Source organism: Lipotes vexillifer, unplaced genomic scaffold, assembly GCF_000442215.2.
Source record: "Lipotes vexillifer unplaced genomic scaffold, Lipotes_vexillifer_v1.1 scaffold306, whole genome shotgun sequence".
In the NCBI taxonomy this organism is placed as follows: Eukaryota; Metazoa; Chordata; class Mammalia; order Artiodactyla; family Lipotidae; genus Lipotes; species Lipotes vexillifer.
The window spans coordinates 3,434,423-3,460,633 of NW_006789814.1; the positions used below are offsets into that span (position 1 = coordinate 3,434,423).

At 45.2% G+C, this 26,211-nt stretch overlaps 1 protein-coding gene across 1 annotated transcript in view; it reads left to right on the top strand.

Moving 5' to 3' along the window:
• The window catches only part of GRIN2A (glutamate ionotropic receptor NMDA type subunit 2A), a 378,152-nt gene that overhangs the window by 71,195 nt on the left and 280,746 nt on the right, over nucleotides 1-26,211 (top strand). The window lies entirely within an intron of this gene.

The following is a 26,211-nucleotide window of genomic DNA, read 5'->3' on the forward strand; positions in this document are numbered from 1 at the left end:
GGAAAGAGTTTCAGCCTTTTTCTAGCAGATGCCCTTGAATTAGTTAATTTTGTAGACTGGTTATTTCTTTCCAGGCTCTGGGGGCCTGGCATGAGAGTGATGTAGGAGAGAGAGGTTAGTTCAGTGAGTTAGCGGTGGTGGCAGCAGGGCTGTGCATGTGGTGCTAACCTGCAGGAGAAGTAAAAGAGACAGGGTGTCTGGCAAGGATAGAGGATATTGGGCGTGGCTTGGAAGAGTGGAGGTAAAATCCACAATTTCACTGTTGTTCCTGGACTTTGTCCTTTGGGGACATTTAGGGAAGGTGATCTGGGGCTTGATGTCTACACCGATTTAAAACTTTTCTGAGTTCCTTTCTCTCTTCTCATTGGGTCTAGACCTTTGCTATTCAAAGTGTGGTCTGCATACCAGCAGCGTCAGCATCACTTTGGAGCCTGTTAGAAATGCAAAATCTGGGAGGTCCCTACCCATACCGTGTATTTTAACACTATTCATAGGTGATATGTGTACATATTAAAACTGAAGTTGCTTACTCAGGATCCTGGCAGCATTACTCACAGTAGCCAAGAGGTGGAAACAACCCAGGTGTCCATCCATGGGTGAATGAATAAACAAAATGTGGTATATAGAGACAATGGAATATTATTCAGCCTTAAAAAAGGAAGGAAATCCCGTCACATGCTACAACATGGATAAACTTTGAGGATATTATGCTAAGTGAAATAATCCAATCACAAAAAGGCAAATACTGTATGATCACACATGTATGAGATCATCAAGTTCATAGAAACAGAAAGTAGAATGGTGGTTGCCAGGGACTGCAGGGAGGGGGAGATGGGCAGTTGTTTAATGGGTATAGAGTTTCCATTTTGCAAGGTGAAAATGGAGATCCATTGCAACAACAATGTAAATATACTTAACACTACTGAATTGTACATTTAAAAATGGTTAAGATAATAAATTTTGTTACTTTTTTTTATACCACAATTAAAAATAAACTAATAATGAAAAGAGGAACACTATTAGTCACTTTCAAATAATTGAGAAGCAGTGTAGACTGTGGGTCTCAAACTTTAGTGGGCATAACAGCCCACTTGAAAGCTTGTTAAAACACAGTTGCTGGACTTCCACCAGAGGGTCTGATTCATTTTGTCTGGATGAGGCCCAAGGGTTTCTATTTCTAACAACTTCCCAGGTGATGCTGCTGCTGGTTGGGGATGTGTTGTGAGCTGTACTGCACTAGACTATTCACCCTGGTGCTCACCAGTTCAGAGAATGTCAGAATATAATTTTCTTCTAAGACCCATAGGAGTTCTCAACCCAAGAAGCATGTTAGAATGACCTGAGGGGCTTAAACAACAAAAATAAAAACAAATACATGGGTGCCTGGGCTCCACACCTAGTGAATCTGATTTTATTAGTCTGAGATGGGACCTGCCGTATACTTTTTTTTTTAATGTTGGGGGTAGGAGTTTATTAATTAATTAATTTATTTTTTGCTGTGTTGGGTCTTCATTTCTGTGCGAGGGCTTTCTCTAGTTGTGGCAAGCAGGAGCCACTCTTCATCGTGGTGCGCGGGCCTCTCACTACCGCGGCCTCTCTTGTTGTGGAGCACAGGCTCCAGACGCGCAGGCTCAGTAGTTGTGGCTCACGGGCCTAGTTGCTCTGCGGCATGTGGGATCCTCCCAGACCAGGGCTCGAACTCGTGTCCCCTGCATTAGCAGGCAAATTCTCAACCACTGTGCCACCAGGGAAGCCCTGCCGTATACTTTTTTAAACTGTATATTTTGATGTAGGTCAAGTTTATAGAAAGTCACATACCAGGTGAGTGATGGAACTGAGCCTACAGCCCTTACCTCCTGACTCCAAGTCCTGTGCTTTTTAAGACCTAGACCCTGCTATCCCCTAACTGTTTCACGTGTAAGTGTCTCATTGTTTCAGAGGTCTGACTCATTCACACCATCACAGGTTAATGTGGCAAGGACTGTCGGGGAGATGCCAATCAAGAGCATGACTGGGTCCCTGATTATAATGTGCCCCCTGCATCACACTTGTCACAGTGCTGAGCACAGGGTAACTTCTTGTTATGGGCTGAATTGTGCCCCATCCAAATTCGTGTGTTGAAATCCTAATCCCCAGGACTTCAGAATGTGACTGTATTTGGAGATAGGGTCTTTAAAGAGGTAATTAAGTTCAAATGAAGTCCTCAGGGTTGGCCCTCATCTAATCTGACTGGTATCCTCAGAAGAGAGGATTAGGACACAGAGGTGTATGGAGAGAAGAGCATGTGAAGACACAGCAAGCAGGCAGCCATCTGCAAGGCAAAGAGAGAGGCCTCAGAATAAACCAACCTGGCTGACTCCTTGATCTTGGACTTTGAGCCCCCAGGACTGTGAGAAAAGAAATTTCTGTTGTTTAAGCCTCCCAGGCTGTGGTACTTTGTTACGGCAGCTCAAGCAAACTAATACACTATTCAGTAAGATCTTGACTTTTCCGATTATTTAACTGACATCTGGGCCTCAGATCTTGGGAATCTGGGCTAGGAAGACAGGAGATTTAGGTTTCCACCACGCCTCTAGCACTCACTCACCGGGCAACACATCCGTCCTCCTCTTTAGGCCACATTTCTCATTTATAGAAGAAGAGAAGCCAAAATACATGAGCTCTGTGGTCAGAGGGCCCCAGGACCATCCCCTCCCTGGAGTCTTGGGCCCCCTAGGAAAAAGCCACATTGTAACAAAGTGTATCAGTTAACTATTGCTGTGTAACAAACCACCCTAAAATCCAGAGGCTAAAAACAATAATTATCTGTTATCACTCACACACCTGTGGGTTGGCAGGAGTCGGCAGATCTTGGCTGGTCAAGCTCCTTGACATTTCAAGTATGGGGATGGCTGGCTTAGCTCCTCCTTGAGCTTTGGGCTCAGGTCTGCTCTGGTGTGTTTGTTCTGTGACTTTGGCTGAGAAGGCAGCAGCTATCAGGGGTGGTTGCTTTTGTGATAATAATTGTGGCTTAATAGAACAAGCGGAAACATACGAGGTCTCTTGAGGCCTAGGCTCTGAACCCGTCCACTGTCACTCCTGCCTCACTTTATCAAACCAAGTCATGTGACCAAACCAAAGGAAAGAGGAGGGGAAATATGACCTGTTTGCTCCTTCCATGGAAGGGACCCCAGAATCACATGATAAGGGATACAGTAAGGAGTGAAGAATTGGGATGGGGCTGCAGTCTCCCACAGAAGACTCCCCCCATTTTTTTGGTTGTTAGGGTATCCCCTAAAATAGCCAGAGACTGTAGATCTTAAATATAAAGCCCGTTGATGCCTCTTTAATTATATTATAGTCACTTGAGCTCAGGTGTCAGTGCTGTATGGCAAAAGGAGGAATGACATTGAATTTTAGCTGTGTGCCCGGCCCCTCCCACAAGTCAGGACTGAACTCAGTGGTCCAGTAGATGGGGAGGCCTGATGAGAAACAGGAGACACACCTGCAACATGCCTCTGATACTTGAGATCTTCTGACAGAGAGGCTGTTCTTTTCAGGACCAGGCAAGAAAAAAGGATACAGTTTCCTTTGGGACCTGCAGGCTGCTAGAACAACTGTATCCCACCGCCATCTACCATTATGACACAGATACTGCCCGCGGTGGAAAGAAACTGTACTCTTAGCTCCTTGCTTTCCTTCCTCTCAGGGTCTCAGAAGGGTGGGCAATGACATTAAAATTTACTTCTCTTTCCCCCAAACCTTGCTATTTGGTGCCTTTGATTACAAGAGGAAAAGGGCTTAAGAGAAGGGACTCTAAAATTATCTGAAAAAAAAAAAAAAAAAAAAGGAAAAGTTATCTGCTTTTTTTGAATCCTAACTCCATTACACTAACTTGCTGTGGGATCTTGGGCAAGTCACTTAACCTCTCTGTGCTCATTTCCTCATCTCTAAAAGGGGAATAAAAAAGAACTGACTTCATCGGATTGTTATGAGCATTAAATTAGTTTAGACACAAGTGCTTAGAACGGCGCCTGGCACATGGTAAGCAGTTCCTAACAGTTATTATTGAAGGCCAAATTATTGAGAGAAAAAATTGCCCATTTCTACTTTTCCCTTTGGTGCTGGGAAGCTATTATTTTATCAGACAAAGGAGAGTTCCTTCTGTTCTGACGTTCTAGAGAAGTGAAGACACGACAGTCTCCATTTACTGCTGCCTCATTTGCCTGGAGGCACAGGAGGCGCTGCTGTCCCTGGGTGGCCTAACTGCTAACTAGGAAGGTCTCACAGGACAGTTCCTTTCTGCTGAGATGCAAATTTATTATTCAGCATAAAGACCGATTTTCCCTGGACTGTAAAGACTCCCTTTCTAGAATTGAAGAGATTAAAAATATATGCGTGTAGATATTGTACTGACACTATTGTGCTGTTTGTGTCACTTTTTTTTTTTTTTTTAACTCTTCCTAAGTATTGCTTGGGCAGGATTATTCAGAGAGAAAGAGGTTAGAACCTCTCCAACTTCAAACACCATGCCTCTGACCAAACTCTTCTACCTCTTGTTGAAAGAACCAGGTTGGTGGTACAGTGTTTGTATGTGACTAGACTATTGGGTGGGCTGGTGGGGGCATAATTACTTTATTTTGACAGCTTTATTGATCCATAATTTACAAATCATAAACTTTACTTGTAAATTCAATTATTTTTTAGTAAGTATGCAGATTTGCAACCATCACCACAAGACAGTTTTAGAACGTTTTTTTATCACTCCTACAAAATTCCCTCAAGCCTGTTTGTAGTCAGTCATCTCTCCACTCCCAGCCCCAGGCAACAACTGATCTGCTTTCTCTGTAGATTTGCCTTTTCTGGACATTTCACATAAATGGGTCATAAAATATATGGTCTCTCGAGTCTGGCTTCATTCACCTAGCATAATGTTTTTGAGGTTAACCCATGTTGGAGCATGTATCAACGTTTCATACCTTTCTATTGCTAAATAGTATTCCATTGCATGGATATACATCATTTTGTTTACCATTCACCAGCTGATGGGCATTTGAGTTGCTTCCACTTTTTGTCTGTCATAAGTAATACTCCTACGAACATTCATGTACAAGAATTTGTATGGACATAACGTTTTAATTTCTCTTGGGTAGATACCTAAGAGTAGGAGCTGCCAATCTGTCTTCCAAAGTGGCTGTTACCATTTCATATTTCCATCACAGCAATGTATGAGAGTTTCAGTTTTTCTATATCCTTGCCAATACTTGCTTTTTTTTAAAAAAAATTTTGTTTTTGGCTGCGTTGGGTCTTCGTTGCTGCACGCGGGCTTTCTCTAGTTGTGGTGAGTGGGGGCTACTGTTCATTGCAGTGCGCAGGCTTCTCATTGCAGTGACTTCTCGTTGCAGAACATGGGCTCTAGGCACACGGGCTTCAGTAGTTGTGGCACGTGGGCTCAGTAGTTGTGGCTTGCAGGCTCTAGAGCGCAGGCTCGGTAGTTGTGGCGCATGGGCTTAGTTGCTCCGTGGCATGTGGGATCTTCCCGGACCAGGGCTCGAACCCACGTCCCCTGCATTGGCAGGTGGGTTCTTAACTACTGTGCCACCAGGGAAGCCCTACTTGTCCTTTTAATAAGCCGTTCTACTAAGTATATAAGTGATATCTCATTGTTTTAATTTTCATTTCTTTAATGACTAATGATGTTGCACCTTGTCATGTACTTAGCCATTTGTAGGTCATCTCTGGTGAAATATCTATTAAGCCTTTTAACCATATTTTAATTGAGTTGTTTGTTTTCTTATCATAGAATTGTAAGAGTTCTTTATGTATTTCTTAATATATATGTCCTTTATCATATAAATGATTTGAAAATATTTTCTTCCAGTCTGTGGCCTGTCTTTTCATTTTCTTCTTGTGTATTTTGGAATGCAAAAGCTTTTAATTTTAATAGTCTTATTTACCCATTTCCCCTTTTATGCTCATAAAAAAATGGTGCTGTGTCTACAAACTCTTTGCCTAACCCAAGGTCATGAAGATTTTCTCTAATCTCTTTTTTTTTTTTAAAGATTTATAGTTTCAGCACTTAACGTTTTGAGTTAATATTTGTGCGTGATTTGAAATAAGAATTTATGTTCACTTCTTTACCTATGGATTTAAAGTTTTCCCAGCATCATTTGTTGAAAAGATTAACCTTTCCCTATTGAGCCGTCTTGTTATCTTTGTCAGAAATTAATTGACATAATATAAGGGTTTATTTCTGAACCTTTAGTTATGTTCCATCGATCTATATGTCTGTCCTTACTTTAATATCTCACTCTCTTGATTACTGTAGCTTTATAAAAAGTTTGAAATTGGGTAGTGTAAGTCCTCCAACATTGTTATTCTATTTCAAAATTATTTGGGCTATTTCATATCCTTTGTATTTGCATACAACTTTTAGAATCGGATTGTCAAATTTTACAAGAAACCCTGCTGCTGGAATGTTGATGGAGATTGTATTGAATCTAATGGTCTTCCAATCCATGAACATAGAATGTCTCTCATTTTATTCAGATTTTCTCTAATTCTTTTGGAGAATGTTTTGTAGTTGTCAGGGTACAAATCTTCTGCTTCTTTTGTTACATTTATTCCTAAGTATTTTATTCCTTTTGATGCTAATGTGAATGGACTTTTCTAAATATAGTTTATAGTGTTTGTTCATTAGTTCAATTAGTGTTTTATGGATTCTTTAGGATCTTCTACATATAGGATTATGTCACCTATGAATAAAGAAAGTTTTACTTCCTTTCCCACCTGGATTGGATGGCTTTAGTTAATAAACTAATTAATCAAGTCATATGTTTATTTACTAAATCTCACTGACTAGAATCTCTAGCACAGTATTGAATAGAAATGGTAAAAGTGAACACCCTTGCTCTTTTCTTGGTCTTAGGGGGAAAGCAGTGTCTTTTGCCGTTGAGTGTGTTGTTAGCTGTGGGTTTTCAGTAGAAGCCTTATATCAGGTTGAGGATGTTTCCATCTCTTCAAAATTCCAATGGCATTTTTCAAAGAAATAGAAAAAACAATCCTAAAATTCTTACAGAACCACTAATCCAATCTGAGCCCCAAAGTTCTGCTACAGAGAAAAGGCGAGTTGCTGGTGCTACAGGGCCTCTTCCATCTCATCGAGAGCATGGTGTTCCCCACTAAAGTGCCTTTATTTTTACTTGAATGCTTCCCCTGCTGTTTACTTTAATCTTATTTGCTGCAGCTATTGGAGACCATTCCCCCCAGTGTCTGTTGAGGGTTGGGGGTGGGTGTGGGTAGAGTACAGTGACATTTGATGTGACCCCAGAGAGTCTAGGGTGGCAGTTTCCATGCTGAAGCTTAGGGAACCTACTTCAGGATAGTAAGATGAGTTTCTCAACCTGGGCACCTCTGCCAGGGGCTGTGAGCGTTGGATGTGTGAACCACCTGTGGGTGGATGCATAGTTGTGTCTGTGTGTGCATTTCTCAAGGGAGAGGGTAAAAGCGTTCATTAGCTTCTCAACGAGGTACGTGATGTCTCCAAACAGGGTGAGAGCCAGTGGTGATGATATTGATATTAGTAATAATAAATAAACTTTACTGAATGCTTAGGAAGTGCTAGATATGTGTTAAGTGTATTATACAGATGATCTCATCTAATCCTGGTATCTGTTGGTGTTTAAGCTTTTTTATGTTGCAGTAACAACTCCCAAATCTCAATGGCTTGCAAAACAAAGGTTTATTTCTTGCTCATAGTTCATGTTAGGTTAGTTGTGGCTCTGCTTTATCTCTTGGAGCCAGGACTCAGGCTGAAGCAGCAGCCTCTATCTGCGTCATTGCTAGTCTCATGGCAGAGATAAAAGAGAAGGGTGTAGACCATGAGATGGGTCTTAAGGTTCTTCTTGGAAGTGGCACACCTCACATTCCACTGACTCTGAGCCTGGCATCAGTGGGGACTCCAGTTGCCCAATGGGGGGGATCCTGCAGAGAGGGGCAGTGAATATTTGAACAATAATGTAATCTACTAAATTTTTTATAAAAGTCGATGAGGTAGATGGTGGTGACTATTATTAATGTTCCCTTTGCACAGATGAGGAAACTTGAGGCTCAGAGAGATTAAATTTCCCCCTAGTGCTACATAATTATTAAGTAATGGATCCAGGATTTAAGTGGACTCAATCTGGCTCCAGAGCCTGTGGCTTTAACCCCTGCATGATCCTGACCTCCAGGGCTATAGCAGCAGCAGGCTTCTTCTCTCCTCTCTCCCCACCCCTCAGTCCCTGGCAATCCAAACACACCAATCTCTTAAAGCTTCATCACTCTCTGACAGTGCTCAAGAGAAAACCACTTCCCTACCTGGGTTCCCCGTTTCCCTAGGCCCCAGCCTTGGGACTCAATCTGGAGCGTCCAGCTAGGCATTTGTTTGGCAGGATTCCTGTCCGCTAAGAGCTTACCACTCATGCCATGTTGGGAATGTGCTGAGTATTTTTAGAGCTCAGCAGCCTTGCAGTGCTGCTTGCTCTTCCCTGCGGCCCGTGGATTAACCCAGGAGTGGCATATGCCCACGCTTTGCCTGCCTGGTCCTGGTACACAGTCCTCTGTTGCTGTTGAGAAAACAGATTGTCCCAGGTAGATACGCGGCCAGAATTTTTTTCTCTGCTTCCCTCCTCTTCTGAGCCACCGAGGATGGTGGGATTTGCTCACTTGCAGTTAAGTCTGGCCAGGAAGCTGCTGGTTCTTGCCACAGATGTCTTATGTGTTTGTAGCTTTGCCTACTCTCCTGGGCAGCGTAATAAGAGAATTCAGAGGGCTCAAGAAGCAATGATTTCTTTTGGCATCACTGCTCCTCCAAACTCATTATCCACATGTACCAAACACTCATGGCCCAGAAACTGGTGGCAGTGCCACCGTGAGGCATCGTGGCTTTGATTTGCTTACTGTCAAAAGCTCCTGGTAAGTGTCAGCAATGTTGCAATTTGTTACAGAGCTGTAGTGAACCTCCTTGGGAAGGAAAGCTGGGGATTTGCATGAAACGGTACTCAGAGTATCCGGAAACATTAACTCAGGTGTGATTCAATTCAACAAATACTTCCTGAGCACCAACTGTGTGCAAGGCATAGGATTTTGCTTCATGTAGAGGTTACAACGTTCCAGGACATACATGGGCAGCAGATGAGCATACCCCCAGTATAACCCTAGACTTTACATTGACAGGAAATTAACATTTTTCATTCATTCATTTGTTTGTTCATTCTAGTGTTGTGGTTAAAAGCATAAACTTTGGAGCCTGACTGCCTGAGTTTGAATCCTTGCTCTGTAGCTCACTGGCTGCATGACAGGACAGGTAACTGTTACGCTCCATACATCAGCTTCTTCCCCTCTGATATAGGTCTAATGACAGTACCTAACTCACAGCGTTGGTGTATGGATTGAATGAGTTACCATACCTAAGACACTCAGAACGGGTCTTGGTGCATAGGAAGTGCTATCAAAGCATTGGTTCCTTCACCTCTCATTCATTCAACAGATATTTATTGAGTGTCTACTATATGCCAAGTACTGACTTAGACCCTAGTTACAGAGCAATGAGCCAAACCCAAATCCTTGCCCTTGTGGAGCTTATGTTTCAGAGGATGGAGACATAAAACAAACAAATAAATATATCAGGCATCAGCTGGTGATGCAGTCTGGGAAGAAAAGTGCACAAGAGTCAGATTCTAGAGAAGTCAGATGAGGAGAGGTTAATTCCTAATGATCAGAGATTATGAAAACTTCCCCAGAGGAGATGACATTCGCTGAGATGAAGATGTGGTCGTGTGAAGCATGCACACAACATCCAATTCCAAAACAAGATTTTGCCGGGACATTGAAATATTCTCCTCAGGAGGCGTGTTTGTCACATCTCCCTTTTTCTTGCTTCCTTTAAGTGGGGATTCCAAGTGAGGTCAGAAGCCAGGGCTTATTTCTGGTCTTAATGATCTGGGTGTTAGGTTCAGGGTTCCAGGAAGGCTTTTGTCCCACCGACAGATTCCAGGAGAGGACTCATGTCCTTGCTAGACTGACATGAAAAGGGGGCTTGCCCTATAGGAGGAACTGTACCAAGCCCCACTCTTTTTTTTTTGGTGGTACACGGGCCTCTCACTGTTGTGGCCTCTCCCGCTGCGGAGCACAGGCTACAGATGTGCAGGCCCAGCGGCCATGGCTCACGGGCCCAGCTGCTCCGCGGCATGTGGGATCCTCCCAGACCAGGGCACGAACCCGTGTCCCCTGCATCAGCAGGCGGACTCTCAACCACTGCGCCACCAGGGAAGCCCCCAAGCCCCACTCTTAAGGCGCTGGGGAAAAGGTCAGGGACTGTGCCTGTTTTGCACTCTATCTGTCCACACGACTTTCAGTACTGAGTAGGTGCTCAGCAAACAACAGAAATATTCACTGGGTTCTTATTATGTGCCGATGACATGTTACCAGGTTCTAAAGCACTTGATGTATGTTAACTTAATTTATTTTTACAACCAAAGTTCTGTTTTTATCCCCGTTGATCAGATAAAGAGACTGAGCTCAGGCTCTCCTGGGATATCTAACACACCATAGGAAGAGTCAGAGAAGGCTGCCTGGAGGCAGTGACTTTGAAGCATATCTTGAAAGACAAACAGTAGCTGTCCAGGTAGGAAAGGGGGTGCAGAGAAGCAGCTTAAAGAGAGAGTTTGGTGAGTCAGCAGTTACAGAATACAGATTGCGGAATCGTGAAAGATGAGGGTGGAGAGGAGGGCACGTTGGACAGCATAAGGGGCTATGTACACCTTGTTCAGTAATTTAGATTTTTATCTTAATGGCATTGGGTAACCAAGCAAGTAATTTCTGAAAGGGAAGGGTCCCATGATCAAACTGGCTTTACATAAAGGTTACCACTTAAACCCAGCAACCAACAGTTTAGCACTTAATTAAATACTGTTTTGTAACGTTTAATCCCATCTCCCAGCAGCCAGGCATGTCTTCTCATTCTCACGTGCACTAGCACCTGTTTGGGGTCTGGGATGGTGGGAATTAACACAAGGATTGTTGTGCCCTGCACACCTGTCAAGAGATTTGCACACCCAGAACTAATTCCCTTTTGCATCATCTCTCCTCCAGCTCCTGCAAATGCCAAATAGTGGGAGTTTCTTCTTGGCTGAAGTTGTTGTTTTTTTAGATTTGAGACTCAAACGTCTCCTTTGAAAAGATGGGGTATTTTTTCTTCCTCATAGAGCAACTTGTCCCTCCTATGCCGGCAGAGTCCTCTTTTCCTTAGCACTTGGAAGCTTATCTAATCATGGTGTGATCACGTCAGCCCAGGGTGCCCATGGAGGCCTTTAACTTTCAAAAAGTGAATGACAGGCAAAGGAAATGGGCCAGTTAGGTTTTGAAGTCTTTCTGGTTTATTATTATTAAAGGAGGCCCACATGGTAGAATGTCTGGTGCTAGTTCCTCATTTGGCTACCACTGACATCACCCCCACCTTGACCTCTTTAGGAATTGTTGTTTCTTGGCTTGTATGTTAGCTGGGTAATGAATTACCCACAGATTAGTGACTAACACCTACTTATTATTTCACTGATGTTGTGGGTCAGGATCCTGAGTGTGGCTTAGCTGCATTCTCTACTCAGGGTCTCACAAGGCTGCCATCCAGGTGTCAGCTGGGGCTGGGGTCTCATCTGGGCTCAGGGGCTCTTCCAGGGTCACGTGGTTGTTGACAGGATGCATGTTCTCGAGGCTGTAGAACTCACAGAGCCTTCCTTGTTCAAAACCAGCAATGGAGGGAGGGAGGGGGGAGAGAGAGCAAGAAAGAGACTGACTTTCTCACTGCTTCCAGTCCCTGAGCACAGGGAAAGTCTCAGCCCACTTTTAAAGCTCTCACCCGATGAGGTCAGACCCACCCAGGATAATCTCCCTTTTGATTAACTCAGCGTCAACTGATTAGGGATCTCAGTGACACCTGAAAACCTCTTTGCTGTTACTGCATAGTGTAATATAATCACAGGAGTGATGTCCCATCATGCTCACAGATTCCACCCATACTCAAGGGGAGGAGGTCATACAAGGGTATGGGTCATTGTTGGTCATCTTAGAATTCTGCCTGCCCTGGCTGGTGACCCAAATCCAAGTGAGAGACTCTGTACTGTTCTTCCTGATCTTTGGATTCAGCTTAGGGGCTTGGAGAACAGCTGTTTTCCAAAGCCCTCTTATAATTTCATTTAAGAGGAGGTGGGTGTGACCATATGACATTTTGGATGTTTCAAGTCTGGGTGAAGTGGAACCACTGGATACAGGAGAAGCATCCCTTGTTTGCAGAGGCAGGTAAAAGCCACCTGTTTCTAGGTGGGCTTTGTCAGAACTGATTTCTCTGCTGGATAAAATAGACTGGCAGATTCGTAGCTCTGTGGAAAAATAAGGTTTCTGGACGTTGACAAGTTCTGGAAGTGACGCTAACCTTAGACCTTCTGACTCCAGGTCCTCTCCTTTCATTTTCTTTCTTTTTTTCCCCCTTTCAGTTTTACTGAGATAATTGACATACAGCAATGTATAAGTTTAAGGTGTACGGCATAATGATTTGACTTACATATGTTGCAAAGGGATAACCACAATTACTTAACATTTGTCATCTCATAGGTACAAAAAAAGAAAGAAAGAAAGAAAAAATGTTCTTTTCCTTGTGATGAGAGCTTTTAGGATTTCCTGTCTTAGCAACTTTCAAATATACCACCCAGCAGTGTATACCCCCCAGTACCTCTTTATCTCATAACTAGAAGTTTGTACTTTTTGCCACCTTCCTCCAATTTCCCCCCACCCCTGGTAACCACAGATCTTACCCATTTTTCTATGACTTCTAGTTGTTTCTTTCTTAAGATTCCACGTATAAGTGAGATCATATAGTATTTGTGTTTCTCTGACCTATGTCACTGGGCATAATGCCCTCAAGGTCCATCCATGTTGTTGCAAGCTACTTTCTGTCCATAGGTCTTAGCTTCCCAATCTGAAAAATGAGGGAGTAGGGTCAGAGAGTCTCTGAGGTTCCCACTCGTTTTAATATCAGTTCCACAGTATGACTCAGATCCAGGGAACATCACATTTGGAGTATGTGCCGTTTAAGAAACAGGCAAGTGTGGGGAGAGATTCCTAAGCACATCTGAAGTATGTTCCCCTTCCAGAATAACCAGTTCCGGCTATAGATGCTTTGTCTTCTTCTGCCTTCTGGGCAGAGAGAAGTTCTATTTGTATTTATAACTGTCCTCAGTTGTATTTGAAAATGGAAGAATGTGGGGCTTACGGGCCCCCTGGGTTCACGGTGCTTGCTTTCTTAATGCCTCAATCATACTTTTAATCAGAACAAATTTTGAGCATTAATCTTCAGTGCTTGTGCCTGCCATTTCCAGCCACTCAACACTTTTTCATAAATAAAGTGGCAGTTTGATTGAATATGGTTTTTAATTAACTTGCCTTCACTTGGAGCAACTTTCCGGGAGCATATGTAAGGAGCAGAACTTCAGAAAGTGTGAGCTGAGGCTGACTTCTGAGAAACATCTCCAGGCAGTTCGGGAAGAACAAAGGAAGCCAGGCTAGCGGAATTAACCAGGTGCCAGGAATGCGGGGCGACAGCTCCCACTCCATCCCCACTCGCTGTCCCTTGTAATAAGTGTGCAGAGGCTCAGCAGTGGGTCCCGTTGCCTCATGGTGAACTCAGAGCGTGTGAAGTCTGAGGAAATTGCCCCACAGCGGCTATTTATATTATTGGCGTTTAAACTGTTTATGGCATGTCACTCTCTTTCACAGTTGGGACTTTGCAAAAACAAAATGAAATAAGACCTCTGTAATTCTGCCTTCAGGCACAGCTCAAGTTTTATGAGCAAGGGTGAATTCTGCAATACAAGATCTTCCAAGATCTTAGATGTAATAGAGACAAAGAAATTCTTGGGGACGGAATACACAAGATAAGAATTGATGAATGGGCTGCCCAAGCTTGGAGGGTGGAGAGGGGGCTGGAAACCACTTTACAAGCTCTTCCAAGGGCTGTTCAAATATGACAGGGGACAGTATGTCAAAGGACAGCGTTTGACCTCCTTGAAGTGGGAGTTTGCATGGTGAGAGGGTCCCAGCATTATCATCTGGTTACGATGCAAGGATGCGGGTGGGGGTGATAATGTTTTAAGCGGCATCAAGTCAGAAGCCCATCCCTCCTTTCATGTTCTGTGTTCTGTGGTCTAGAGATGTACCCTGATAAATAGCTGCCACCATGGAGAAATCCATCAAGCCTTCACCCTCTGCATGACTCATCTCCCTGTGGCAGGCATGGCGCTCAGCTTCCAAGAATAGCCTAGCCTGAGGGATCCAAGCTCGGAATCCCTTCCAACTTTCAGGGCTCTGAAATTCGGCGCCCACAGAGGTCTGTGCTTAGGTAACGGGGTGCAGATGGCTTGGTGTTTGCAGAGACAGTGGTTAATAGTCATCTCCCTTCCACCTTTCTTTTCTGCAAAATTCCAGGAACATAAAATTCCAGGCCAGATCACATTGCTTACAAAGGAAACCTAATCCTAAGGAGTCCTGACAGTGCATTTCAGTGGCTCAGAGATAAGGGAATCAGGAAGCCCACTCATTCATTTATTTGTTCATTCAACAAATATTTGCTGACTGCCTTGTGAGTGAGAACCCCAGCAAGAAACGCAACGCGGGATCTTGCAGAGGCGAATCTGATCTAAATGCTCAGCCCTGAATGTACTTTTCGCTGCTGAATCCTGGTAACCAGGCAGGGGAATGATTAAAAATAATAGCTGACATTTATCGAGCACTTACTATATGCTGTGTCTTAGGCACTTCACGTGAATCAACTAGATTAATCTTCCCAATCATTCCATGAGTTAGATTCCACCTTATCACCCTCGTTTGTGAGCATTATGGCACAGAGAGCAGCTTTCTCAAGCTCATACAAGCCGGTAGGTAGCTGTGTCAGGAGTTGAACCTGATATGAACACACTTAAAAATCACAGCGCTACCCAGTGACCTTCTGTCACCTCCCAGAATGTGCCAAGCTCTTTCCTCCCTGTGGGCTTTGCACTTCCCTCTGCCTGAAACATGATTGCCTTGGCTCTCATCCTTCAGGTCTCAGCTTAACGGCCAGCTCTTTAAGAGGCTTTTGCTGTCCACCCAGTAAGTTCTCTCCTCTTATTCTCTAGCCCAACATTTCATTTCCTTCACGATCCTTATCATATTGTGACATTACCGTGACTGTCTATCTGCTTTTATCCATATGCCCCTCCCCACGGATCCCCTCTAGAATTTAAGCTCCCAAAGCCATGAAACTTGTATGTCTTATTTGCCTCCGTGCCTGCAGCCCTAAGACAGAGCCTGGCACCTGGCAAGTCCTCCGTAGATATTCGCTGGGCAGTCAGAGGAGGCACACAGGTGCAGAACATCCCTGATGCCTCCTTGTTAGAATGGATGAAGCCATGAGTGCAAGGCTGTGTGGTTATTGTTATTACTGTCATTACCGTGGCTGGTGAAGAGGAAAGACACCGGAGATGCAGAACGCACAACTTAACACTTGTGATTGCAATGCACCCTCGACCTGAGAGTCGCTCAACGCCAGCCCTTTTCAGGGGCTGTTTCGGGAGGTTTCTGCACGGATAACAGAGGCATCAGCTCCTGGACCGGTCCCCTCGCCCACCCCAGCCCCCTCTGTCGGCTGGAGGGGGCTGTGCCCTTTGTTCCCCGCAGCTGCTGCAGGCACAGAAAGGGAGCAGATCCGGACCTGGGGTGGTGCCTCTGCAGGGCAGTAGTGACTGAGCAGAGAGTTGAGGATGCAGGCTGCATCCTCCTCGGGCATATCACTGTGGCCCAACATCCCCTCCTCCCAGGAGCTCAGAGAATTCCCTAGTGCTGTCGGCTGTCTCCCTCTCAGGGCCTCCTTTTGCCTCCCCTTCGATTTGCTTTCTTCTCCTCTGCCTGGCTTCACCTGCCACTAGTGCATGCTTGTTCTAGAACATTCTACCTATGTGGACTCTGAGTCTCACTTTGTTCCTATGTGAAATTGGGATTACACTGACTGATGGGGTGGTCATGAGGATTAGATGGGGCTGTCATTTCCCCGGCACAGTTCCCAGCACTTGACAGGTGAAACTCTGCTGTGCTGGCCCCATCCCACTAATGACAATAAACCAAAAATATCTTACATTTAATGAAGATGTTTCAGGCGTTAGACTAAGCACTTTATAATTATTATTGCCATTCTTATTGTTACTAAAATGTGCATTTTTACAGCTTTATTGAGACCTAATTGACATTGCAATAAACCGCACTTAAGTATTGACATATGCATAAACTGATGAAGCCATCACCACAGTTTTATTCAGTTCTTACCACATCCCCATTTTACAGATGAGGAGACAGAGGCTTAGAGACATAAATACCTTATCCTGGATCACAAGGACAGCCAGAGGCAGAGCTGTCTGATCTGGGCCTGAGCTCCTAGCCTCTGTCCCACTGCAGCGGACGTTTCCCTGCTCAGGGATGTTGGAGGAGGCCTGACTGCTCACACTTTGTAGGTTTGCAGAGCTAAGGAGCCAGACATCCTGAGCTGTGTTAACTGGTCACCTCACCCACAGTGAAACTCTTGCCCTGCCCCCTCCATGTGTGAAACCATATCACGGAGCTCACTTGACGACGGGATGGGCAGCTCTGTGAGGATAGAAGGTAGCTCACCAAGATGGATAGCACCCAGTCTTCCAGAGGGTGATCCACGTGCTGGATGCATCCACAACCCAGAGACCAAAGCCATTGCCCTCAACTCAGGGCCACGTGGGAACGTTTCAGAAAATCTCATGGATGTTATTAGATACAGTGTCCCAGTCCTCAGAGACTCGGAATGCTGGACATGGGCAGGGGTCCTGGAAGCTGCAAAGGCATGAGACCTGGGCCCTATCCATGGTTAGCTTCCCCCTCCCCAAAATCTCCTGACTGTACTTCAGCTCCTTCAAATCCTTGCTAGTTTTTGGAGGCTTTCCTTAGACTCCATGTGTTTGCTTAGATTGTTCTCTTCTCCACAGTATCTTTACTCCATCTCCTCGACCTGTTTCATCCATGGAGTCAAGCTGCCTGGTTTAATTCCCTGCCTGCTGCTTACCAGCTGCATGATCTTGAACAAGTTACCTAATCTCTGGGCTCTGCATTTCATCCATCATGTGTGTGTGTGTGTTACATGCATTAAATGAGGCAGCACATGACGAACACCTAGCAAGATGCCAAGGCCAGAGCAAAGCACCCAGGAGATAGTGCTGCTGTCACTGTTGCTATTGGTGGTTGTTTTTCTTATTAACACCACACTTTGCCTAGCTGGCCCCTTTTCTTAGACTGACCTGTCCTTTCGTCCTCTCTTTCTCCTCCTCCTCTACCATATGACTGTCTTATTGCTTGCCCTTCAAGGTATTAACCTTCTCCAAAAGCCATCTCTGATATTGTTGCAGGAAGGGGGACCCCTTCCAGGGCCTGAGAGTGGGCTCTTGTCTAACACTCGGAAGTGAATTGTTGGAGGAGATAACACATGCTGACAAAACAAGAGACTTTATTGGGAAGGGGCGCCCGGGTGGTGAGCTGTGGAGTCTTAACCCAGGAGAACTGCTCTGCCACGTGGCTCGCAGTCTTGGGTTTTATGGTGATGGGGTTAGTTTCCGGGTTGTCTCTGGCCAGTCATTCTGACTCATGGTCCTTACTGGTCAGAGCACGCACATCGCTCAGCCAAGATGGATTCCAGTGAGAAGGATTCTAGGAGGTTGGTAGGACATATGGACTGATATCTCCTCTCTCCTTTTGACCTTTCCTGAATTATTCCAGTTGGTGGTAGCTTGTTAGTTCTGCGTTCCTTACCAGGACCTCCTGTTGTGAGGTAACTCACGCAAGTGGTTACTATCGGGCCTGGCCAGGGCAGGTGGTTTCGGTCAGTGGTTCCCCTAGCAACGTGACCAACCCTTTGGGTTAAGACTTCCTCTTCTGAGGCCCGTTTATTCCTTCCTCCAACACGTATTTATTGAACAACTACTGTGTGCTGGGGAGATGAACAAAGTAGACAGAAATCCCTGCTGTTATGAGTAGGAGGAGGGGAAGAGGCAGATGATAAATAAGATGTATGAGTAAAATATGTAGTTTAAAAGTAGCAGGTGCTATGGAGAAAAATAAATCAGGAGGGAGTGTTTGGGGTCTGTCCCAGTTTAAATCTGCTATTTCAGGGTAATTACTGATAGTTTCAAAACCATCTCAGTTTGGACAATAATATGTTCACCTTGGAGACAAGGAAAGTCAGGGATGAGACTGTAGCTTTAAATACGATGTCAAGGAAGGCCTCACTGAAGAGATATCTGAATAAAGGCCCAAAACAGGCAAGGGGATGGACCATTCATGTGCAAAGGCCCTGAGGTAGGGGCATTTGGGGTGTGTTTGAGGAACACTACAGAGACAAAGACGGCTGGGGAAGGAAAGGAGCTGATGGCAGAAAGGTGACTGGAGGCTGGCTGGACTGTGAAGGGCCTTGCAGGACAGAGTAAGGTCTTGCCTGGGAAATCATTGCAGGGTTTTGGGTAAAATAAGGGAGGCAGATTAACAGGGTTGCTGTGCTGGCCTCTGTGTTGATACTGAAGTGTAAGGAGGCACAAGTGGAACCGGGGACAGTCATCCAGGGGGGAGGGGACAGTGGCATGGACAGGCTGCTAGTGGCAGTGGTGAGAGTGGGGTGGATGGATGGATGGGATTCCAGGCGTGAGCGGGAGAGAGGAGTCAGAGTGCCTCCAAAGTGCCTGGGCTGAGCACCTGGAACTGCTATTGACCGAGACAGATGGTAGATTTGAGATGCTCGTCAGATGTTGTGTTAGTTTTCTACTGCTGCCCTAACAAATATCCACAAACTTAGTGGCCTGAAACATTTCATTTCTTATTTCCCAGTTTTGGAGGCCAGAAGTCTGACCCTCACTAGGCTAAAGTCAAGGTGTCAGCAGGGCTGTGTTCCTTCTGGATGCTCTGGGGAGAGCCTTTTCCAGCTTCTGGAGTCTGCCTGCTTCCCTTGGCTTGTGGCCCCTTCCTCCACTTCCAAAGCCAGCAACATCGCATCTCTCTGTGCCTTTCTTCTGCAGTCACGTCTCCCTCACACCAAAGCTGGGAGAGGTCTTATGCTTGTAGGAACCCTTTGCTTGTGATTATATTGGGCCCATCAGGATCATCCAGGATAATCTTCCCATCATAAGAGCTTTAACTTAATTGCAGCTGCAACTTCCCCTTTGCCACGTAAGGTAACAAACTCACAGGTTCCAGGGATTAGGGCCTGTCTGGGAGGCTTTCCGGCACATACATCCAGCTGGAGGCGCTAAGAGGCAGTTGGATGTTTACATCTGGATTTAGTGGGGAGCCCACAGTCCTCTGGACTCTTCCAGACTCACACTTTGTGTTTGTTCAGTCCCACGGCTCTTTCTCCTCCAGCCTCTGAGCCCTGGGAGGCCAGAGCCTTTTTCCTCTTTGTATTTCTCAGAGCCACACCCCAAACAGTCCTGGATAGTCTGTGACATGAATATAGTTTGAAACCAAATTTAAACCAAACTCATCTCTTACGCAAGGACCATGACATAGGTCCTTGCTCTCAGGATGTCCACTGACCCCTGTTCTCCGCCCTGCCTTGCGTTGGTGGCCGGCTTCATAATAGCTGACGGCAGACACCCCCTCCCCACCCCCGCCCCGAACTCCTGTTGCAGCTTCCAGGTCCCCACCTCTGTCACTCTGGGTGTGAACTTGGTACGTGGTTTGGGGTTCTGTGGGCTGGAGGCAGCAGATCTTGCTGCGTAGAACATTCTCCTGTGGATGGTTTTTGGGTCAAGGCCCAGTTCCACAGCCCCCTGGATCCCAGAGTGAGTCAATTTGCAAAGCTTAGCAGTGCCTAATGCAGCAGAGAGGGGAAGCAAACCCAGGCAGCAAGGAGAAACTTCCTGCCGGTGACTCAGAGGAAGGCCTGTGGGGTGGGATCCTCCACCCACTTTGCTTACTCACATCCCAGGTGCAGGGCTGGGAGAAAGGTCTGGTCAGTTCTGTGTCTGAACACGGGCAACGTTCCCATTTTTCTGTGCCTTCTCATGGGCAGCTCAACGGGCACATTTCTTACTTTTGCAGATGGGTCTCAGAATGAACTCTGTCGGAACAGATGGGGAAAAAGGGGATGGCTTGAATTTCCTCACTGTCCTTCTAGGAGCCTAGAGACTTTGTCTGGTTCATAGCCCAGCTACAGGACCTTAGACAGCTCATCTCTCTGGGTCTCAGTTTCCTAATGTGATTGTGTGTGATTGTGAAAATAACAAGTCAACATCCTAGGTGCTTACTATGTGCCAGGCACAAGGTACGATTATTTTCCCCAATATATGGAAAAGGATACTGAGGTGCAGAGACATGAAGTGACCAAGGTAAAGCCCCCCAGCCAGCAAGGTCAGGGCTGAGATTTTTTTTTTTTGCCCAGTTTTTTGTTGTGGTAAAATGTGCATAACATAAAATTTACCACCTTAACTGCTTTTTAAGTGTATAATTCAGTGTTATTAAGTACATTCATTTTGCTGTGCAACCGTCAACACCATCCATACACAACTCTTTTGTTCTTGCAAAGTGGAAACTCTGTACCCATCAAACACTAACTTCCCATGACCCCCAACCTCTAACCCCTGGCAACTAACATTTTTTTCTTTCTTCTTTTTAAACAATCTTCCCTTTCCCCTCACACCCTTGCCGCTGGTAACCACCATTCTGCTCTCTATTCCTATAAGTTTGGCTTTTGTTATTATTATTATTTTTTAGATTCTGCCTGTAAGTGAGATAATGAAATATTTGTCCCTCTCTTTCTGGCTTATTTCACTCAGCATAGTGTCTTCCAGGTTCATCTGTGTTGTCACAAATGGCAGGATTTCATTCTTTTTTAGGCTGAATAATATACCATTTTTAAATCTGTTGATCCATCGATAGACATTTAGGTTGTTTCCATATCTTGGCTCTGGGGAATAGTGCTGAAGTGAACATGGGGTTGCAGATGTCTCTTCAAGATGCTGGTTTTATGAGATTGTAACCCGGGCGGCCTGGCTCCAGAGCAGTCTCTCAGCAATAGTACTTCAGAGGATTCTTTTAAGAGTGAAACACGATATTTGATATATGTATAAAACTTAGCTCAGATAGCTAGTATTTTTTTAAATGTTTTAAAAACTTTTCTTAAAAATCTTTAATCAAGACGTAATTCCCATAACATAAAGTATACAATTTTTTTTTTTTTTGCGGTACGCGGGCCTCTCACTGTTGTGGCCTCTCCCGTTGCGGAGCACAGGCTTCGGACGCGCAGGCTCAGCGGCCATGGCTTACGGGCCCAGCCACTCCGCGGCATGTGGGGTCTTCCCGGACCGGGGCACGAACCCGTGTCCCCTGCAACGGCAGGCGGACTGTCAACCACTGCGCCACCAGGGAAGCCCAAGTATACAGTTTTAAAGTTTTTCATCTCCAGTGGTTTTTTATTATATTCACCATATTGTACAACTGTTACTGCTGTCTAATTCCGGAACGTTTCCAAAAACTCCCAAAGAAACTTTGTACCTATTAGCACTCACTCCCTGTTCCTCCCCGCACACCCCTGCCCCAGCCCCTGGAACTCACTAATCTACTTTCTGTCTCTTGGATTTTCCTATTCTGGAAATTTCGTATAAACGGAATCATAAAATAGTGGACTTCTTTCACACAGCATGTTTTCAAGGTTCATCTACCTTGTAGCATGTATCAGCACTTAATTCTTTTTCATGGACTAATAATACTCCATTGTTTGCACATAACCCATTTTGTTTATCCATTCATCATCCATTCATGAGTTGATGGACATTTGGGTTGCTTTCACCTTTTGGCTATTGTGGATAATTCTGCTATAAGCCATTCACGTGCAAGTTTTTGTGTGGACACATGTTTCCAGTTTTTTCGGTTGTATACCTAGGAGTGGGATTGCTAGGTCATATAATAATTCCATGTTTAGATTTTGAGGAACTGCCAGACTATTTTCCACACCAGCTGCACCGTTTTATATTTCTGCCAGCAGTGCACAAGGGTTCCTTTTTCTCCACATCCTCATCAACATGTATTATTTTCCATTCTGCTAATTTTACCTATTATAGTGAGTGTGAAGTTGCATCTTATTGTGGTTTTGATCTGCATTTCCCTAATCACCAATGATGTTGAGCATCTTTTCATGTGCTTAATGGCTATTATATATCATCTTTTGAGAAATGTCTATTGAAGTCCTTTGCCTATTATTTAATTGCCTTATTTGTCTTTTCATTGTTGAGTTGTAAGAGTTCTTTATATGTTCTGGATAGTAGACCCTTATCAGATATGGTTTTCAAATATGTTCTTCCATTCTGTGCGTTATCTTTTCACTTTCTGAGAGTGTTTTTTAATGCGGAAAGTTTCTAATTCTGATGAAGCATGCCTAGCATTATTGTTTATGATCCATTTCCCCCTCTAGCCCACATTTTTATCCTCAGCCATCACAGTGGTTTAGGGATTTGTTAGTGCTGTGCTGGTTCTGGGGGTGGGGAAGAACAGACAAGCCCTCTGTGGTTTGTCAGACCCCTGACTCAGGGTGAGAGGGGAGGAGGGACAAGGACCGTCAAGCAGTCAGTCGAGGCTGGTGATCACTCTGGTGGTCACCATCACTGTCCCTGCCCCATCATTGCCCCTGGCTTCCCAGACCACCCCTACCTGACCTCAGTGTGTGATGAAACAGCGCATTTGAATCTTTAGAGGCAACAGTTTATAAATTTTTTTTTGTCTCCCCTGGGCCTTGCCTACAAGAACCTTCCATCTCTCTCTAGGTGTCAGGAATGCTCAAGAATTATGGGGTCTTGTCCCCGAGTTCCCTGAGCCTGCCTCTGCCTCTATCTTAGCTCATTTTTCCTCCTGCTTCTCCACAGCTGCCTTGATAAAAACCAGCTGCAGGCTCTGACGACACCCAATTCTGGAAGGTCCCAAACTTCAGAGTGTCTCAGAACCACCCAGGAAGCGTGCTATTAAACATGAGGATTCCTGGGCCATTCCCCAGTAACCCTGAGTCTGAATTTCTGGGGGTAGGACCCAGGGATGTGCATTTTTTAACAAGATCTCCAGATGATTCAGATGTTGGGGGTCCACAGACCACATCTTGAGAGGCACTGCCCTATTCTAGAAGCCTTCCCACCCAAATCTGAGATCCCAGCAGTTCTCAAACTTGACTGCATATTAGAATCACCTGGGGAAACTTAAAACCTCTCCACGTCCAGGTCATACCATGGACCAGTCAAATCAGAATCTCTGAGCCTGGGACCCAGGCATCAGTCGGTAGTATTTAAAGCTCCCCAGGTGGTTCCAAGGTGCAGCTAAGGCTAGAGTGAGAGGTTATATAACCACCTGGGACTGGAGGCCATTGCATTGCATGTGCTGTTTCCCTTTGCTAAGCCCTCTAACCCACTCAGGTCAGCTGGATTTGGTAGTTTACTCCCTTCTCTTTCCCCCGTGCTGCAATTTATTTTTATATTCTCTTGCTGCACACTGAGGGCACAGAATTGGAAGAGTGGAAATGTGCACACATCTCCAAGTTCGCTACAGTGGGGGTTGGCTGACCACACAGGGCACAGACTGAGGCATCTTTGCTCACTCTCATGATGATGCTGGATTGACCTGGACTTATTAAGGGAGCCATTGATGTCACAGGCCCCCCAAATAAAGGGACTGTCACCTTCTGATCATGAACCTGTAGCACCAGGGTCTTTCTGGAAAAGGTTGTCCTACAAAGTGGTCAAGAGTGTGGGCTTTGGATCAGGTGGCCTGGTTTGAATTTTAGCTCTACCACTTGGGTGGGTGAGCTACTGGCCCTCCCTGAGCTTGTCTTTCCTTATCAGTGCAATGGGAATACATAAAAGTCTGAAGGGGACTTCCCTGGTGGTCCAGTGGTTAAGACTCTGCGCTTCCACTGCACGGGGCTTGGGTTTGATTCCTGGTCAGGGAACTAAGGTCCCACATGCCATGTGGTGTGGCCAAAAGATAAAAAACAAAAAAACACATAAAAGTACTGAAGAATTATCTTAAGCAGATGAATGGATAAAGAAAATCTGGTGTATACATACAGCCTTAAAAAAAAAAAGAAGGAAATTCTGCAATATGGGACAACATGGATGAACCTGGAGGATGTTACCTTTAGTGAAATAAGCCAGACACAGAATGACAAATAATGCTTGACTCCACTTACATGAGGAATCTAAAATAGTCAAATTCTGAGCCTAGAGAGTGGAAGGGTGGTTGCGGGGGGCTGGGGGAGGAGGAAATGAAGAGTCACTAATCAGTGGCATAAAGTTTCAGTTGAGCAAGATGAATAAGCTCTGGAGACCTGCTGTACAGCGTTGTATCTACAATCACAGCCCTGTATCGTGCACTTAAAATGTGTTAGGAGAGTAAATCTCATGTTAAGTGTTCTTCCCACAATAAAATAAAACATAAACATAAATAAATAAATAAACATAAACATAAAACATAAATAAATAAATGTGACTGAGCTTTCAGAAAGAAAGAAAATCGTTTAAGAATTAAGATGATCCATGTAAGATATTTAAAGCTCCACGGCTGGTGTCAGCTCCTCTCCCCTTCTCCTGTAGGATTGCCTTCCAAGCAGCAAGATTGACAGGCAGGGCAGGTGCTTGGGACTGTCTCAGCTACAGAAACGACGGCCAGGTGCCTTGTCCCAAATGTTCCCCCGCACACAGGCTCAGCCTCCCCACTCCTGTTCCACCCCAGCCCTGCCCTCAGAGACCTCATCGTTTGTTCTCTACACAACACCTGCCCAAACTCCCCGTCACTTCCTCTCTGAAGGCACAGACGTGATCACACCTTGGAGCCCCATCCCGGTCGTCTCATGCACTTGAAGTTTTACTCAATATAATGTCTCAGTGTGCGGAGGGACCTTTCCGGGTGTCAGGGCACCCAGAAGAGATACACGCCCATCTTCTTAGCAAGACCCATGCCTCGCCCGGTTCACACCAGGAGTGGTGTGAACTCTCCTGCTTGACTCTTGTTGCAATTGTAGGGCGTAAACTCTACTGTTCTCCCCAACCTCTCCTGAATCTGCATCTAAGTGACTGGCAGTGAGGCATTCTCCTCAAGCCAATAAACACACTACATTGTATTTCTACTGACGTCATTTTTACAACATTTGCAAGTTTATAATTTTCCAAGTCTGCGTGATTATATTGGGTTGGCCAAAAAGTTCGTTCGGGTTTTTCCATAAGCTATTTTTGGCCAACCCAATACCTTTACAAAACGTCTGGCCACCCCCCCCCCCAAGTTCTCATTCAGCAGTATTCAGTGTTCAACCATGTGTTCTCATTCAGCAGTATTCAGTGTTCAACCATGTGTGAGGCATGGTTGTTTTATGTACTATTTAGACTGACTTCCCGGTTTCAATACCCTAAATTTTCCCTTCTGATCAATACCACCCACCGCTGGCCAGGGAAGTGTTGGATAGATTACAGTCGTTACTCTGGGAGGGTGCAGAGTCCTGTGATCTCCAGGGCAGGGCTCCCAAGTAGTTGCCATGTGGATGCTAGCTGCTCTCCCAAACACAGAGAAGTGGGGAGAGGAGGAGAAAGATGGAAACCAGAACAGACAAAGGGAGCTGACTCCTTGGAGGGGAGGGTGCCCCAGAGAAAAGCAGACAAGGAAGAGAGGGCACTTGGAACACGTCTCTCCTATAAACCATCGGGTCCAGATGACCTGTGTATGAGGTGGCCTGCAGAGCTGGCTAACCCCGCTGCCGAATGATTTACAGCCAGTTCACAAAATCTAAAAGAGGAGCCACAGAGGTCCAGACAGGAGTAGAGGGAAAAGAAGTGCCTACCTAAAATTTACTACCCAGAAAATCTGATGATTGGTGATCACAGAACGCAAAGGGGAAAAATTCTTAAATATCTCAGTGCCACCAGGATCTCGGGCCCCAGGTGGTGCTTGAAGTTTAGGAACAAGTCATCTCAGGCCACCCTGGTAGCATTTTTTTTTTTTTTTACTGTAATTACAAAAAATTACCATACAGGAATGTTATGGCTGGCTGCCTTCTGAGCTGTAGACCATTGTTTCTCAAACTTTCATGTGCACATGAATCACCTGGGATATGGTTCAAATGTAGATTCTGGT